This window comes from Pithys albifrons, chromosome 13 (genome assembly GCF_047495875.1).
Source record: "Pithys albifrons albifrons isolate INPA30051 chromosome 13, PitAlb_v1, whole genome shotgun sequence".
Taxonomy (NCBI): Eukaryota; Metazoa; Chordata; class Aves; order Passeriformes; family Thamnophilidae; genus Pithys; species Pithys albifrons.
In genome coordinates, this window is record NC_092470.1 from 2,758,614 (window position 1) to 2,778,157 (window position 19,544).

Genomic DNA, 19,544 nt, shown 5'->3' on the forward strand with positions numbered 1-19,544 from the left:
CCAGTTCCACCCTCCCACTTCCCTCAGATGGAAATGAGGCCTCTCTAGCAGGTCACGAGTGTTAGACTTGCTTGGATATTTGCTGTGCTTCTCTTAAATATACAGGTATAGCATTAATATCTGCATAGGTGTAAGTAATAAATCTCTAATTTCATCTCCTTCAGTCCCTGCTCCTACTAGAAAAAAAGACTGGGAATCTTTCTAGAAAAGTTATGGGGCTATTCTGATCTTAAAATAATTTGGAAAGATGAGTTAGCTTAGCAGAGAATATTTTTCTGGCTTTGAGGAATGCCAAGACAGTGCTGTATCAACCCCTATTCCCTTTTCCAAAAATTGTGATCTTACCATTTAAACATCAACATTTCAGTACTCTGGGGATTTATGTAACAGAATAAATTTATCTGTTACCAATATCAGATCAGTTAATTCAACATCACCAAATACACATAACAAAAATGTGGCATTTGGGCCACAACCTGAAATAGAGCAACCACACATATTCCTGTGATTTCTGTATCTGAAATCAGATTTTTCCTTCACAGCTTTGAAAAATTATGGCTGTTTAAAAATCAGCTTCCCAGGGTGGATGCCAGAACACAAAAGCATTGTGGCAACACTTTGTATCTCATGTATTTATCTTATATACAAACACATGGTTTTAAGAGCTGTTGCCTGTTGCAGAGACATTTCCACACACACAAGAACATCAGACTTTGTGCATGAGCTGCACATTAATGAACACAACTCTTCCCCCCAGAGCTGTAACCCACCCCATTTATTCCATGTTGTGCTTTCACAGAACTGCTGCTCACTCTCATCCTGGCTCAACTGCATTTACAGAAAGGCTACTTTTTTATTATAATACTATAAAATTATGCCATTAACATGTTTTTAACTGTTTTGGTTTTATTGCCATCAACTTTTTTCATTGAAATAACCTTTCTCCTTTTCCCATTCAGAAGGAAGAGAAATTCTTAAACTTGATCCCTATTTTAAAATACAAGATGTACAAGCAATTAATGTTTCAGAACTTACATATTAGCATTTGATGCTTTAGTTTACAGTTGGCCAAGAAAAGATTCTTTGATTTTTATTTTTTTTGCATTAACCCAAATTTTTGACACAATAAAATTGCAAATACTTTCCACAGGCAATTAATTAGTCATTGTAATATGAGGTCATGTATGTGATCCTCAAGCCTCATAGAAAAAAAAATGAATTAGTTTCCTTCAATAAATACCAATTTCAGGTTAGGCAGAGGTACAATAAGTATATAATTGAATAATAAAGCAGAAGGGAGTGGGACAGAACAGGTCACCCCAAATGGAGCCTGGAGATGCAGCAAAACATTTCCAGCTGTACCATTTAAGCCAAACATTTCCACCTTTACTCCAAGAGCCTCCAATGGGTGGCTTGAGGGTGCAGGAGAAGGTGGTTCAGGTACTGAAAATGTGAATTTACTGTGGCTGTGGAGGGAGGTCAGTGCAAAAGCTTCATTTGGCAAAGAAAATGGAGCTGTTTAACTTTCCAACAGCTTAGGGTTGAAGTCCTGGCTTGGCAGTTCCCAACCATTTACCCTCACATTTACAGCTTCTTGATTCTCAGTGGATAAGAACTCTCCAAAAAGGCTTCTTTTTATTACTACTGACCTTCAAGTCCTGTGAACAGTTTTATGGGCACCCACTTAACATAATCATAGCAAAGAAATGAAATTTTCTTTAGAAGGTTACAGGAAAGGATTGAGAGCATCGTTTTAATGAGTCAAACCTCAGCCAAAATTAGATTTATCAGGCATTGACAACTGACACGTTCCTCATTAGCACCTTCCCCATTTAATTAGCACAAGAGGATTAGGTTGCATTTTTCTCACTAACAGAACATTGACTTTTTCAAACTCATACAAATAGTTGCACCACTGGCAGATTTAGTAAATAAGTAAAATAATCTTTTGAAGGAATAAAATAAAGACTATTGTGTTACTTCTTTTCAAGGTAAAATAGGCTGCCTTTTGTCAAGCAGGATAAGCAAATTGCAAGGTTAACTTAAGGGACCTTTTACAAAATCAAGACTTAATAAGAATAGTAGATAATGAAGATAATCAGAGGCTTTGTTAGCAGTGAATTGTATCAAGGGATTTTGCATTTTCAACCTTTGAAAAGCTGTGGCTGGCAGCTGGTTGTGTTTCAGGCACAGTGGTTGATCACCTCATTTGAAAAGCAAGATTAGAAAGATTTTTCCTCTCTGTCTCTAAGGCATAAATTGCACATCAGTAAAATCCTCTCCAATTTATTACAACTGGTTAGAAGATGAATACTCTGCCAATCACTGCAGCAGATCCTCGAGGTGGCTCCAAACCTCACACCCACCAGCTTTGATTTGTATGTATGCACTGGAGGAAAATAAGACTTTTCCTCCAAAAGAAGTATTTTCAATGTAAAAATGTAATAGATGGTGATCCTGTTGCAGCTCAGCAGGTTTACATAAAACCAGTTATTGAAAACAAAGCACTGAGGCAGAGCAAGAACAAGACCTACCTTGGAATGTCCCTCGGGCAAAACTGCATCTTTCTGCTGTACAAGAAGTCTCATTTACTTCTGGGGCTCATTTAAAGTCTTTTAAAAATGAAGAATTTCATCTCAGTCATGTCTCTTTCATCAAAAAGAAGAAAAAAGGAAAAAAAAGTCCTAAGCAAAACGCTTTAAAATTAGAAAATACTCCCAAACTCATAGGAACAGGTAGACAGTTCTGGGGATGTCTCATTAACTAATATCACTCTGCTCTTATCCTCACTAAGCATCTGTTCTGGCCACTCTGGGAGAGGAGATGCTGGGCCTGGTGATCTTCAAGCCACGTTTCCCAACCCACACTTGGCCATTGAACAGCTCTGGGACAGTCCTACCTTCCAGGTAAGTTAAGGGATACATTAGGGAGGAATGTATTAATTCTAAATTTCTGGTTTTAGTCACACAAATTCAGCAATTATTACCAGCACGATTTTTAAAAATTACTTACTCATATAAATTTGAATTTTGATTGATATAAAGTTCATGTGCTTCAATTTTTGAAACACTTAGGTCAAAAATTACTCTTTAAATCAACAGTACAGAGAATATGATCTCTTATCTGCAGAGATATGCAGTTTAGATTAAAGAGAATTTTGCTCACAGGGATAGTTTTAATTATCAGTCAAAATATTAATTAAAATTCAAAAACACCAAATACAAACCCCACGACTGTTGTCATTAGGACATACCAGACAAAGTCACTGCACGAAGTCACCTCATCTGTGAGGAGGTCAAATTGTTTGGATGAAAATTAAGATCAAAGATGAAATTCTGAACCTGAGACACTTCTGGGCAAGGAAGTGTCCCACAAAATTCTGGTATATCTAAAGAGATATATAATAGTTGTTCACAGAGTCAAGCTGCTGAAAGAAAGCTTTCTGAAATGTAGTTTCTTTTTTTGTCTTTTAACACATAAGAGTAGTGTGCTTTCTACAGCATTAATACCCTGTAAAAACACATTGCATGCAGTGCTGCACTTCAGGTGCAGAGCACTGTGGAATCTGGTTCCCAAATATTAAGGCTCTACACAGGTTAATGTCCAGTACAGCATTTTTTGTTACTGCTCAGTAAAGCACAACACAAATCTTTGGGCTGATTTGGGACCTCCTGTCCTTTTTTCACAAGCAGGATCTCTTTAATCTCAAATGTAATATCTCTTTAATGTCAAATTCATTATCAAGCCATATTAAATGGGTCTAACTGCAAAATAATTGAGCTCTGTGAGTGTTTGGATCATGAAAATTGTATCATCCCTTTCTTGCACATGAGTAGTGTGGTGACAATCTGTTATGGACTGGATGTTTTTCCATCTCAGATTTTAGATTCCCACATTCTATTGCACGTCTTCCTCTTCTGAGCTTCTGTTTCTTCTCATTTCAGCAGCTGCTCAAAATGCTGAAGTTGTGTCTCTGTCTCAAAATGTAATTTTCCACCTTTTTCTTTGCCCCTGATGAAGCTGTGGATGCCACTCAGAACAGGCCCCCAGCTGCTGATTTAACGTTTGGTAACACGAAGATAATGAGATTTGCTGGCTCAGAGTGAATCAGAGCTGCTGCACATCTTCACTCTTTGTGCCTGGATACTCAGTGTAGGGATCAAACCCATTAATCTATAATGCATCTATAAATTCATAGAATGTTGCACAAATGGAAAAATTTGCTTCTGACTCACTTGGAAAAGGTGTTTAGTAATTCATTTAAATCAAGTGGCAAAGCAGCAAATGCATTCAGGGTTTGCTGTCTGTTGCTGAGAGATAGGAATGTCTGAAAGAAATGGCACAGCTCAGCTTTCCCCAAACTGCTTTTTTTTTTTTTTACTTAGAAGAATTTCACTTAAACAAAACAAACAAACAAATTTAAAAATCTGTGGCTGTTACAACTGTAAGAATATTGTAACCAAAAAGGATTAGCAAAAATCACTTCTCCAGTGTGTTTAGTTCATCTTTGCAGCTTTCTTTTCAAGTTTATTATTTCCAAAGCAGATGCAACCTCTGCTTGGCCTTTCATGCAGTGCTAAGAGGAGAACATCAGTGGGGCAGGGGAGGGGAGGCAGCTCCATGTTCAAAACCAGGAAGATGGCAGGGGAAAGGAAGAATAAACTTGATTATTTTCAGGTTATTATTAGTTATCAATCTTCTTTCCTTTTACTGTCCTTAAAATATTTTTCAAACGTATCCAAATATTGTATTTTTTCTGTATTTACTTTCAGTAGGAGTCTTGCTCAGAATGTCAGTCCTCCTCAGTCACAAACACCATCCCAGACATCTGCTGAGGGAAGATGAGCATTTCACTCACTAAATGGAAGCACTGCTGAATGAAATGCACATGTGCATCTAAAAAAACCACTAAAAAGAAATTAGAAAAACAATCAGAAATATTTATTTATGACTCAACTGAAATTCCATTGTAAAATTTTAGCCACAGAAGCAAATTTGATATTCTTGGCTATATAAAATAATCCATAAGCACAGGCTACTACTGTGACCCTCCTTGAATTATCACTGACAGGGCTGGTGAGAAAAAGATGCAGGTCCAATTTAATGTTGTTTCTTAATTTGCATTAACTAAATCCTGCCTGTCCCATTTTCCCAGCCATGGTCTCTGTGCATGAATTCCTTTTGCTGAACAAAAGGGCAGAATTTCTCACCTGCCTTGCAAAGCACAGTAACAAATAACACTGAAATTCTCAATACAGAAAAAAGGGGCCAAAACTAGAAATCACAGTATTTCTCTCTCATCTGATCAGCTTTTAAATAAAATGATTAATCAAGGCAATAAAAGAGTACAATTATTTGTAATAAATGAACAGTGTGAGAATCCATATCCGGATTGTGCATGTTTTGGGGGAGCAAGTAAGAGTTGAACAGGGGAGCAAATGAAACTTTGTAAATAGACACCAGGGCCTAGTTACAAAATTGTCTGGCATGTCTGGTAGGTGTCATCATTCCAATATTACCTGGAAGGAGATTCAGACTGGCTTTCCCCCTTTCCAAGCTTTGGGGGCTTTTTTTCTTGGTGAGGTGTGTGAGGATGGGACAGGGAGAATTAAATGAGCTTCTTGTCAGGCAAACAGTTCTGACCCAACTAACCCATGGTAGTCTCCAATGAACAAGAAATACTGTTATTAAAGCTAAAAACATACAGAACTACCTACAATGGAAGTTACCAGTACTCTGAAACAATGTACACCTAAAATATATTAAACTGAACAAGTGGGTCTATGGTTTGTCTGCAGACTACACATTTAAAGAGAGTCCTGCTTATTTTGCTTCCAAACCTTCCCTGAATATTGAGCTGCATCCTCAAGAGCATTTCCAGCTTCTTAAATGTTGAGGATAATGGATGTAGTCTCTGCATTAACTCAGTTTTAAAGTTTTGGTAGGACTTCCTTAATTTGTTTTGCTGGTGCAAATATAAATGCTTTAAATTTAAATGCCATCTACAACTAAATCAAAGTAAACAAAACTTCCCTTGCAGTGTTACTCTGGAAAAAAGCAATCTGCTTTTATCTCTCATTTCCTTTCATTTATCCATAGCAAAAGCATTTGGGTTTTTTAAGCAGAATACAGGTATAATATCTTTAAAAGCTTCTTTATTACTTATAGTAGTAGGAGGTTTAATTGAGTCTCAACCAGGAGCCAACACTGACAACCAGGCAAGGAGGCTCTTTACCAAGCAGTGTGTGCTCTAACAGAGTTTTAACCAGCTGCACTCATGGTCCCTGGTCTGCACATGATGGATGGCAGCCAAAACCTTTTCCCAGAGCAGCAGTTCATTTTTTATTGTCTAAAATTTTAATTATCTGCAAAGGCTACTTGCAAACAACATGTACAAGAAGAACTGGCTAAGTATGTCCCCACTGTGGGAGGCAGAAGGAAGGACTTGTTCTCATCTGGCCCATGGTGCTGCAGCTCTGAGGATGGCTAATACAAACTCCAGAAATCCCTGCTGACAGTCAGGAACCTGTTAAATGAGGATTTTTGTATTAAAAAACCCAGAAACAGCTGTCCTGAATAACCTGTGGAACAACAAACAGCATCCCCAAAGCCCTTCAGGGTGAACATTCCAGCCATGCCTTCAGGTGGCAGGACAGAATGCAGCACCATTGGCTTCAGAAAATCAATATAAAAATATACCAAAATAAAAAACCTGCCAAAAACTTGCTACTTTCAGGTCATGAAAACATAAACTGCCTCCTTCTCCCAATAACATTTACTTTTTTATCTTTGCTGACAACCTGCATCACACACCCCTGCTCCCTGAAGGGAAGTTCTGGCCAGGTGGGGGTTGGTCTCTTCTCCCAGGCACTCAGCAATAGGACAAGGGGGCACGATGGGCTCAAGCTCTGCCAGGGGAAATTGAAGTTGGAGAGCAGAAAAAAATTCTTTACAGAGAGAGTGCTCAGGCATTGGAATGGGCTGCCCAGAGAGGGGGTGGATTCCCCATCCCTGGAGATTATTAAACTGAGCTTGGCCGTGGCACTGAGTGCCATGATCTGGTAAAGGGACTGGAGTTGGACCAAGGGTTGGACTTGAAGATCTCAGAGGTCTTTTCCAACCCAACTGATTCTATGATTCTATGATTCTGATTCTATGATTATGAGTTGGGCCAGGCAGCAAAAGCACAGGAGGTAAATTAGGTGATGTTTGAGCAACAGGCAGTGCCACCCCACGTGGCCCTGCCCTGCTGGCACAGCACACTGAGAGCACCTTTTCCCAGACTCTGTTTTAATGAGGAGTCTGCACCTAAAGGAGCACTGCAAAGTGACTCTCAGAGTATTAAGGAGCTCCAGAACACTGAGAACAATGAAAAGCAGGAAATTAAAGATGCTTCAAGTATCGTCCCATCTTACAAGGGCTTTTGCTTCATAGTTGTACTGCATTTGGATATACTTAAACATGTATTTTCCCCATGCTTTTACAATAGCCAGTGTAAATTGCAAGATACTTTAGAAAAGTGAATTCCTTTTCTCAGCATTCCTATAGTTTTATATCAGTGACTCAAGAACATATTTCCACATGTGCTCCCATAGATAAACAAATACAGAGAACAGTCTCTATATAAAGCCTTAAATCTGTGCACAAAATTTAACCTTTCCATTTCTTATTCAGCTTTTGGCCTACCAGTCTCTTTTCCCCCTTTTAAAATAAGATGCATAGAATTTAATGTAATTAATACTTAGCAACTTTAAGGGGGAAATACCATTTTTTTTCTTTCACAACCAGGATATTTTAAATGGTGCTGAAAGACAATGTCTTCTGTTGACACTGGGTTCCTTTCCCATCATACCTTTTAGTGTCAGGAGTCCTCCCACAGGACAGAGGAGTCCTTTTGGATAGTTTTCTGTGTGTGCACAGAGACACAGTCCCATGCACACATATCTGTGTATAAGCACATAAAAAGTGAAAAAATGAAGGCATTATCCTTTCTTTTTAGATAGCAGGCACATGGTCATTGTCAACAGCTACAGGATATAAAATTTCAACTCCTGGATAGTGCAGAATTCAAGAAAAATAGAAATAAGATTATGTTCAACAAGCTCAAAGACTACAATTTCAAAAATCCTGAGTCTGCAAAATGAAAGTCTGGAATGAAAGTCCCTCTCAGCTTCAGCATGTTAGGCTGTCATGTTGGATTGTTGGCAGAACTAAACCCTACCCACTTGCAGAGACAAATAGGTTGTGTTTATTTCAAATCAAGAATTATTTTTAAGGACATTTCCTGACATTTTCTGTCAAGCTGATTTTTCCACATGGTATTGGTGCATTTTATTTTTCTGCCTGTGTGGGTAAGGAAAGAATTCTTCCCCAGGTTAGAATAACAAAGGATTTCTGTTGCCTTTCTGATTTCATAGAAAAGAATCCACTTCCTGGCATCTCCTGGCTCCTTTCATTTAGAAAATTCTCTAGGATGTGGCAATCCCTTTGATTTCCCCTGTCTCCTAGAAGGACCTTACAATCTACATATTTTGATTAGTTTATCCCATATGATTTATGCTGTTCAAAAAATTACTCTGTGGTTGCTAATACAGGGTCAGTCTCTGCATGAATAAGTGCCAAGTTGACTTGATGCAAAAGAACTAAGCAAAAAAAGTGATCCCTTCCATCATGTTCAGGAAAAGAAAAGTTCAGATCCTCCTTCCTAAGCCTCCATTGCTCTGCCAAGTTTCTTCCTTATTGTTCAGCCTCAGCAAACCATGGAACACCCCTGGGGAGAGGAGCTCAGGGTTCCCTCCTGGCCTGTACACTCAAGACATCAACAGGATAAAATTCTAAGCTAATATCCATTCCCTTCAACATCCTTTGCTTCTCCCAGAGTCACTAAAAGGCTCCACTTGCAGAAGGTTCTGGTTGGTTTAGGAGGTCTTTGAGCATGATGAATTGCTCAGTTTTGGTTTCCTGAATAGCTGCTCCCTTTCCCATTCCCCAGTGAAGCACAACTGCTGCAGCAGGCACTACACACACATCCTCCATGCACAGCTCCTAACCAGACACGGGGGATAAAATGCAAGAAAGCAGAGAAAAACTTGCCCAAAGTCTGCTTGATCTTCAGCAAGTCATGACCAAAACAAAAGGCTTTCACTCTCCCAATTACTCTTCTTTAGAAACCTGTTTTACACTAAGTAATCTGCCACTGAAACAGTTATTGAAGACTCCTTTTCCCCCAGAAGTTGTCTGAGATGGGAGCAGCTTGCTCCCCATGGCGTGGGCAGCCTGAGAACACTGCAGGAGTGGTGGTGCAAAAGCAACGTGGAAGTGCATGAATAATGTCCTACTGATTTAACTGTGAAATATGTTCTTTTGGCATTCACCACGAGGGGCAGAACAGATGGTGAAAGCTTAATATGGCCATTAAAATAAATTATGTTGCCAGCATTTCGTTAGTCTATAAAACTTTGGTTGGGTTGGGTATTGCAGGTTGGTATTTTTTGTTCTCCTTGGGGTGGTTCCTGTGCATATGTTGGAGGGTATTTTGTACTGCAAGTGCAGCAGGGAAAAAGCAAAAAGGAATGGCATGGGGAAACCTGGCCAAGACTAACAACAGTTTTAAATGGGAGAAGTGATTTAATTTTCTCCTTCCTGCCTAACAACCTTTTTCCTTTGCTAAAAGAGGGCCTAGTTGTACTCTCCTTACTCTTTCCCTGTGTCAAACCCTTGGAAACAATGCATGTTTCTTTGTCTCCTTTAAAGGATCAGCAAAACCAAAGGTCTGAATTTCATCTCTGAAGTACAGCATGTGAATTTTCTGATGCACTCCTGCATTAACCATTTGTAGGAAGAACTACTGCTATTGCAAGAAAACAGGGTATTACCTGCACATCTCTTCAAAGCAATCCCTGCCAACAGAATCTGTAGCACTCGTGGTTGGCTGTGAGCAAACTCCAGGGCTTGTTTTAGGCAGAAATGGAATTGCTGCCAGTCAAGATTGATGGGTAAACACTGCCATAAAGCCAGAGCAGAGATGAAGAAGTGTCACAAAACTCTTTGGCTGGTAAATATTGACTGGAAAACACTGGTTGGTTGTGGGATTTGCAATGTTCCACCTGCAGCAATGCTGTTCCAGTGGAAATGTGGTGACTGTGTGGAAAGACTTGATGTTCAGGTAAGTTTGTGAGAGACCAAATATCAAGGCAGGGATTTGGGGCTGCATTCAAAGCCTCCTGGAGGCCTTTGCTGCTCTTCTCCTCCCCAAAACAGACCTCTCCTATCAAAAGTACTCCCTATATTAAGCTAACAGGTGTGATTGAATCCTTTTGAGGACGTAATAAACTCCATTCCTGCTGCCCAATAACATCAGATACTTCAGATGTCTTCAGTTACCCACAAAAATGTATTACAACTCTTAATTCCAGAGTGAAAACTAAAGCAAAATTAAATCTAAAAACTAAATAATATCTTATTATACACTTTTCTTAAAACTTGCTGTGTTGGAAGAAAATGCAGCTTGATTTCACTCACATATTTTCTGGGCAAGTTTTTACAAGATCTGATACTTACTTGTTAAAAACTAACAATGGATTACATAAAATAAATGCATGTTGTATTATTTATTTTTATATAATATTCCAAAATGAAATAGTTAAAATAATATCAGAATATGAGGTTGCAACTCACTACTCTCCTTTCTATATCCAGAAACAACTTATAAGAATTCATAACACTTTTAGGATATGCAATAAATTATTCTGCAAATAAGAAACCAGCAGGAACTGCAAGTGGCTTTGGAACCTGAGGCAGTTGAAGGCAGCTGGAAGGGCAGTTTAGTCCCAAGCTCAGCCCTCCCTTGGGCAGTGGGACAGGGACAGCAAAGCTGCAATGCCTCCTGCTCTGCTGCACCTGAGGCCAAGGGGGAGGGAGGGTGGCCACAGAAAAGAGACACTGCCACTGTGCTTGCTTTATTCTTGATTTTCAGAAGGCCCTTTTAGGGAGGGAATATGGACAGTCACAGATTAGGATAAACTTTTTAAACCAGAGTGAAACTGTGGAAGTCACACCCCGGCACAGGATACTCATTAACACCATCCTTTGGGCTGGGCACCAGATCCTTGAAGAAGATCTGTAATTTTATTTTTGGTGGGTTTTGTTATGTGTAATATAAACAGGAGGCATATCTGAGACTGAGAGAAGGTGGGTACACTTTAAATGCATAAATGAAGTTACGTGTGTCACCTGCCATTTCTGCCTTTGTAAAACCTCCTTCAGCCTTTGCCATTTGAACCCCTTTGCTGCTCCTCTCACTCTCTGCATGTCTGTGCTGTGCCTGATAAAAAGACTCTGCTGGGTGAAGTGCAGATTAGTTCACTGCTTGCATTAATAGTAGCCATCACTGGTAACTACACTCTAAAATAGCCTTTCCCAGAAAAATCCACCAGGGAAAATAATTCTTTACACATCACATGAATGTTATACCATATTAAAAAATGGACTAAAACTTAATCAATTGTATTACATATTCAAATCTGACAGCATAGCTAGATGTATATTAAAAAGTGTAAATAAACCATCCTGAACAAAAGCAAAGGAAAAATAAAGTGTGGTTCTGTTTCAAAAGATTCTGTGCCCATAGAAGTGTAGGAATCGAGAACTGAGGTTGAAATAAAGTCTTCAAAAGCCACTACTGGTTGCTATGAGCAACAACCCTTTTCTCCATACAAGTTCCATCATAGTGCCATCACTGCAGAATGAATTCTAGGAGATTTCTCTGCTACTGGGAAAACAATCAACTCATTAGAAACCATAATATCTTTCAAAACTCTCTTCAAATCTCAGTTAATTCTAGTTCTGATTTCCACTCAAAGACAGTTCCTCACTAAGGAGGCAGTAGGTAGGCAGCATGGCTCTTACTAGGAGGTTGCCAATTCAAAATTTAAACTACTGTTGACTCTGAGAGATGAAGCAACAGTGATGGGAAATGGGAAATGGGAAAGTGAGAGCACATTATCCATGAGAATTCAAGCAGAGAATGTCCATTGGCTCTACACAGCCACTGACTGTGAGAGTCTGGGCATCTTCTGGTGTTTTTTCAAAGAGAAAGAGCATTTTAGTGATTAAGGGCTCTGTCTTAGACACCAGGTTGAAGGGGCTCAGTTTTCATCTCCACCTTAGATTTCCTTCACACTCTTGAGCAAGTCTTGGTGCCTCTCCATTCATAACCTTCAGATGTACAGAGGTAGAGCTTCAGTTTTCAGAAAAACATCAAGCAGTTTTACACCAATGTGCTTGGAAAAGCACCGGAAAATGATCTTGATACAGATTTTAGTCTCTCTTTTTGGTAGACTCATTAATTTTCACAGTACTGTCAACTGGAAAACTGTAGCAGAGAAACCAAGGCAGAAGTACCACAAGTTGAGCTCTTTTCACAGAGCTGGGAGGAAAATCGAGCAGTGAGAAGCCAGAGTTGTGTTATAGATTATTCCAGAGTTACAAACAACTTCAGTTCAGGTCCTTCAGTAGGATCACTCAGGAGTGAAGATACTCAAATTGTTCCTTCAGTAAAACTCTCTGCTCAATTAAATTTGAATGAATCTCACAGCTGCAGATCAAAGCATTCATGTTGCTTCAGCTTTGGTTCTAGACTGCATTATTATACTAAGCAAAGACATTTTTGTCACTGTTATAACATTTCACTGCAAAGACAGGGCAATTCCCATCAGTTTGGTGTCCTCAAGCAGCCACAGCAGCTGGGAAACCATCACTTAATTAGAACAAAACAAATCTAGCCAATTAGCGTAGGCAAATTTTAATCTCAGTGTATTTCACAAAGCAGCATTTATTAAGCAGAATACCCCTCCCCTTTTCCATCAACCCATTAACAAAAGAATATCTCTAAATACTTCCATTATATGGTGATTAAGTTTTAGATCAAACCAACAGGACCTGTGCTTTGGGAGATGCATTGCAGGAAGGCAGAAAATGAGACAAGGGAATGTTCTCAGACACGTCTCTGCCTAAACACGAACTGAATAATTCAGGATAGTTACAGACATGTATGATGTGGTTTTCCACATCTGATAATTTCAGTAGAAGTTAAATGTCAAAATAAAACCCCTGAGCATGAAATATTTCTGTCTTAAAAAACCCAAACAACAACACAAAACCACACTGAAATTACGAAGTGATTACAACTAACAAACAAAAAACAAGTGGGCGTTTTGAAGCAAATTCAGTTTTTTAGTCCATATCTCAAGAAACAGTCAGTACACTCCTTAATGTACTATTGATCTGTCTGGTGAGGTGAAATCTGCTTCAGGAAACATGACACTTTCTGGATTGCAGGCCTGGGAGATCATTGGGATTATTCTGTGGTCATTCCTCAGCTGTGTGTTCTCATTCTTCAGCTTGGGTTTCACACCTCAGCTGAAATCTGTCCAAACAGCTGAGCACAAAATGTACCCAAGGACAGGAAATCCAAAGGACACAGTAATTCCCTTCAAATGTCTCCTCAACTTTGCAGGAACTTCAACATTTCAGAAAACTACAAACTAGCAATATATTGGTTGAAATTCAATATATATATATATAGGAAAGGACCTTCAGCAATTTCTATTGTGGTTCTTTTCCACAACAGAGCTTCGTTTTAATTCATGCTGGTAACGTGCATGAATCATGCTTGGAGATTTTATAAGATGATTCTCCATAGTATTATTTCACAAATGAAAGAAATGTGTGTTCATCCATTGGTTCAGAGGCCTAAAGTCCTCCCAGGAGTGTGACAAAAGGAGCATAATGTTCCAAGAGTTGGGTTTTGCTTTCAGGTCACTGGCTGAGCTGATGGAGGTGAACCCTCATTCAGGAGGATAGGAAGCTGCTGGCTGCAGTTCTGAGAGGGAGTAAATCATCTTAAGCCTGGTAGTAATTTATACTTACAAAATGAGTAAGGGTGCCATCTGTTCAAATACAATACAAAATTCTGTTAATTTGATATTAAATTGCTCACTTTTGACATAGCTTTGTCACTGGTGAATATTCTGTATATTGGAGCCCTACAGAAGCAGAAATCTGCCTTTTCTCAACAATGGCAAGAAATCACCCAGGCCTGTGGGCAAGGTAGATGGAAACATAACCAATAATTCTGGAATAATATATGGGAGGGAAATTTGAACTCTTAATAGGGGAAAATTAAAAAAAAAGAAAAAGAAAAAGAAAAACGGTTGGTAAAGCCATTGGGGAGTTCTGAATAGTTTCAGGTTATCTCACCTGTTCTCCAGAAGTGTTAAAACTTAAACTAATCAAAGTATCTTGCACCAAGAAACACAGGTACTCTCTTAGCTCAACTTACTCCATTTCAATGCTTCTCATAAAAGCCTTGACTAACTTCTGAAGATCTCATTCATCTCCCTACAGACCCTACAGTTGTACCTCCAGAGTCATTTTAAATAGTTAAGGCAATGGATGTGAAGCCAAAAATTTGCAGTAGAATCTGGTTTTAATATATTTTTTATATTATAGCCTATCTATGGTATTATTTAAAAAAATAATTTGTGCTGCTTTCTAGAAAAAAGGGGATAATTTCCTATACTCCATAAACATTTTCACTTGTTCTTATTGGACAAAGACAGAAGTTTAATTTAAGTAACATACTGTTGTATTGCACAAAAGAAATTATTAGTACAATAAAAACTGAGAAGAATAACCTGAAGTAGATTTGTTGAAGTGCTTTATCCTCCTTCTTCCCCTTCTCTCTCATGAGACAGGTGGGAAATTCGTGCTCTCCTCCTCCCTGTGCTGGTAGTTTGCCAAGTCAGAGGGAATTAGTTGAGTCTACCATGGTTTACAATTCATATTTCAGAGTACAAGACATAATATCTGCAGTGGACAGAGAGACATAGAACAGGAAGGTCTTCCATGCCTGAAATTCAGCTCCAAAGTAAAAGCCAACAGACCCTACAAAGGAGAACACAAAGACACTGACACAAGGTCAGTCCCAAAAAGCACCAGTATTTGCACTTCAGTTGCTTCTGCCTTCTCTTTGTTGGGGGTTGGGTAGATAGTAGAAGAAAATAAAACTTTCAGAATTCATTTGCAGGATGTAGATAAATCTTTTCAAGTGCTTCCTAACACCTACATGCCAGAGGCAGCATGGGAATAGGCCTAACATGCTTACAGAAAAAACTGTAAATGGGTAATGAAAGTCCTGCATCTCTTGCTGGATGCTGAATAGCAAATAAAATAGGAGGACAAGAAATTTGAAGGTCTGAACTTGAACAACCAGATTTTTTTACATCATTATTGTTAATGGAAAAGGATGCAGTGCTGACAAGACAATGGGTGATGTCGTCACCCCAGAGGTGTGAGAAAATGATCTTTGTTATGGTGACCTGAGTGGCTCCAAGGAAAGAGAGTTTGCATTCAGTGAGGTCAGAGGAAACACCAGAGAAATCAGGAGTGACTTCAGTAGAATTCATAACAGACATGGATGTGACACAGAAAAATATACTGTATTTAAGAAGGCATGAGAAAAGGGACATGTTTGCAGGCCTGAAGGAGAAGTAAAAAAGGGTTGTTGTCTACAGTGACTGAGGAAGAAGGAACAGGAACACTGGGCAGAAAGATTTCTGGTTTGGGGGTGTGTGGCTCAGACAGTTCTGGTTTAGGAATACTGAGGGAACATCTCAAAACCTGAACAAAGACAATGTCTGGAATAGATGTGAAAGCATAAATTGCCAGCCCAGTGAATATGAGATTGCTGAGGCAAAGGGTATGGAGGGAAATAGGAGAGAACAATGGACACTGTTGTACAGAGTTCTGAAGGAAAAGAAAGACTCCTTGGGAAGGCATCCTGAAGAAATATTGAGGGCCACAGAGAACAATACAGCCAGAGTGCACAGTTTCAAAAATAAGACCATGCTGACAGTGTCAAAGGCCCTTGGGAACAGAGCAATGGTTTTGATCTCTGACCACCAGAAGGAAAAGTCTCAAATCAAATGCAGCTCTACAGCAAAGGCACACAAAGGCTGCACTTTGGTCTCACAGCTCAAAGAGAGGAACAGAACTGGGGTGGAAGGGACCTTAAAGATAAGCTGGTTCCAACCCCCTGCCATTGCCAAGGACACTGTCCACCAGACCAGGTTGCTTAAAGCCCCATGACATAAAAAAAAAAGTGATAAAGTTGTTTGGCAGATTAAATAGGTACTTTTATTTGCAATGCTACTTTTAGGCTGTTTTCCACGCAGAGTTCCCTTTTTGGTTGGCAGTTTAACACCTTATATTAGAAATTACGTAGCAATCTGGAACTTTTTTCTCCACTTTTTTAGGATTTAGACCAGACTGTTAAAAGATTCTCTCTGCAGAAGGGCAGCAGAAGCACCACAGTTCAGGGGGACACAACGTTTCTGCTCAGCCTGGGTGAGATCATGAGGAAACTTCACCTAGAGTAAGTGACATCATTAATATTCTAAGAGCTTTGTGAATAATCATGTAACTACTACCAGTCCCGTAGTTTAATAACCTCATTGTATCCAGCTCTGCAGGGAGAAAAAGCTCTTCCTTTTTTTTTTTTTTTTTTTTTTTAGTTCTCTTGCAAGTGTTGCAGAGAACACTCCTCAAAGGTGTTATGTAGGACACCCACATGTACATCAAAATAGCCTTACTTCCCTCTCTTATCACACACTACAAGCAACTTGATGGTAACTCTGAACTTTCTGTAATGAAAATAGCTATAATTATTGCAGCAGGAAGTAACAAAAGGGGGAGTTCTCTGTATTTCAGTGAGTTTGTTTTTTCTATCTGCAAATTTTGTAATACTGGTCTCTCTTATGCTTTTCATAGAATCATAGAATCATAGAATCGATTGGGTTGGAAAAGACCTCCAAGATCATCGAGTCCAACCCTTGGTCCAACTCTAGCTCATTTACTAGATCATGGCACCCAGCGCCACGTCCAATCTGCATTTAAAGATCTCTAGGGATGGTGAATCCACCACCTCTCCGGGCAGCCCATTCCAATGCCTGATTTCTCTCTCTGTAAAAAATTTTTTTCTGATATCCAACTTAAATTTCCCCTGGCAGAGCTTAAGCCCGTGCCCCCTTGTTCTATTGCTGAGTGCCTGGGAGAAGAGACCAGCCCCCACCTGGCTATAACTTCCCTTCAGGTAGTTATAGACAGTGCTGAGGTCACCTCTGAGCCTCCTCTTCTCCAGGCTAAACAACCCCAGCTCCCTCAGCCTCTCCCCATAGGACTTGTGCTCCAGTCCTTTCTCCAGCCTCGTTGCTCTTCTCTGGACCCGCTCCAGCATCTCAATATCCTTTCTGAACTGAGGGGCCCAGAACTGAACACAACACTCAAGGTGTGGCCTCACCAATGCAGAGTACAGGGGAAGGATCACTTCCCTGGTCCTGCTGGCCACGCTATTTTTGATACAGGAGAGGATCCCATTGGCCTTCTTGGCCACCTGGGCACACTGTTGACTCATGTTGAGCTTCCTGTCAATTAGTACTCCAAGGTCCTTTTCTGCCTGGCTGCTCTCCAGCCACTCTGTGCCCAGCCTGGAGCGCTGCAGGGGGTTGTTGTGGCCAAAGTGCAGGACCCGGCAGTCATGCAAGTAAAGAGGCTGTTAAACAACTGAAATAAGAAATTAAAGTCTTTTAAAATCTTAGAATTGATTTGGTTTTAGGCACAAAACGATTTCTAGTGCTGTGTTTAAAATGTAAAATTTTTAATAGTTAATATTCTATTTAATTTTTTTAAGATATGCAGTCTTTCATAACACATGCAGCAAATTATCTGTTCAGCTATTAAAAGTCTGTGAAAGAAAGTTACAGCTAATCCAGCACATTTCCTAGAAGCTGCACTCTAGATATTAATGCTTCCTTCTGAAGTAATTTAAATAGGCCTCTGAGGTCAATCATGGCTAATTGATCTTGCTGTATTAACTTCATTCCACTGCATTCCAAATACATTCTCTCCACTTACTGAGATGCATTTCTTATACAAAAGTATTGCACAATTTGCCATTTATACTTCACTGTATATTTTATATAACTACATTATTTCATTATAATGTCCTTGAGACCTACAGTTAGAGATCAGTTAATTTGCTCAAGTCCTTTGCACAGCAGGGCTTAAAAGTGCTGCCAAAGTTGGTTGTGAGAAGCTCCAGCCCCTGGGATAGTGCCAGGGTGGCAGAGCTGCTGTACCACTGCAGCACTGCAGCAATTTCCCTGGGCTAACCCACAAACCCAGGCGAGGAATAAGCTGCATTTCAACACCAGCACTGACAGAAACACTTCAGGTTTCCCAGCAAACCTGCTCTGATGAGCAGCCCCACGGATCTCAGGCAAATAAAGCTTTAGCAAGGATGTGTTTTAAAGGTCAAGGAGGGAATAACTTCCTTTTTAGAATTGGAAGGGCCTGTGCTGTACTGTTTTGGCAGAAAAGAACTGTTCATCCTCATTTTGAGGAGTGAAGTTATAAAGGAACCACCAAAACAGGGGACTGATGCTCCTGCAAATAGGAGGCTAAGAGAGGGAAAATAGAGGCTACTGCAGAAAGGTGTTGCACAAAGGACATACTTTTCAGGAAGATTCAGGAAAACTGTGCCTACTGGATACTGACAATAATGAGAATGTGGTACTCTTTCTTTAAAAAACCTGAGCATCTTCAGAGCTTGTACTGCAGTCCTGAGTAACCTGGAACTCACACCACAAATACATCTCAAGCTGTTTATGAGTAATGAATGATGGGGTTATTATTGTGATTTATTTGGGCAGCAGAGGGCTTCAGGAAGAGCCAACTTGTTGCTTAGTTATTCTACAGAAAGAGCAGACATTTATTTCTGATCAGTTATTCCACTGGAGTTGAAAGATGGAGCACAAAAACAAAGCATACTTTTAAGACTTAATGAATTACAGGAGTCCTGAGCTGTTCACTGGAATATTCTCATATGCTTCCCAAATAAATAAAACATACCAGTTTTCCTATTTCAATCCATCTTAAAGTCTCTAAGATGTCTGGCTTGACTTATATGCTAATGTGTAATTATTTAATTGAAGTACTGCACTCCCAGGTTTGGTAAATAGAATATCAAAATTTTGGTTGTGCCAATTGCAGTGTTCCATTTTTATTGGGGGGAGAAGTTTCAGATAAGTGAAAATAGGGATAATTAACCATTTTGCAACAGTGCTGGGGCAATTAATTCACCAATACCTGCACAGTGCTGTGAAGATGAAGAACCCCAAGCCTTCCCATCACCACATACTTTCATGCATTTTATCAGCTGCAGCAGGGAGAACAGAATCAATATTAGAATCACAGAATCATAGAATGGATTGGGTTGGAAAAGACCTCTGAGATCATCAAGTCCAACCCTTGGTCCAACTCCAGTCCCTTTACCAGATCATGGCACTCAGTGCCACGGCCAAGCTCAGCTGAAAAACCTCCAGGGATGGGGAATCCACCCCCTCTCTGGGCAGCCCATTCCAATCCCTGAGCACTCTCTCTGTAAAGAATTTTTTTCGGATCTCCAGCTTAAATGTCCCCTGGCA

At 39.7% G+C, this 19,544-nt stretch overlaps 1 protein-coding gene across 4 annotated transcripts in view; it reads right to left on the reverse strand.

Moving 5' to 3' along the window:
• Window positions 1-19,544, reverse strand: part of APBA2 (amyloid beta precursor protein binding family A member 2) — an 89,529-nt gene that overhangs the window by 48,586 nt on the left and 21,399 nt on the right. Inside the window, exon 2 of one of the 4 annotated variants that reach the window (XM_071568678.1) lies at window positions 2,535-2,648. The exons of the other annotated variants lie outside the window; for them this stretch is intronic. The gene's annotated coding sequence lies outside the window, so the exon portion shown is untranslated. The remainder of the gene's footprint in view (window positions 1-2,534; window positions 2,649-19,544) is intronic. 4 annotated transcript variants of the gene reach the window in all.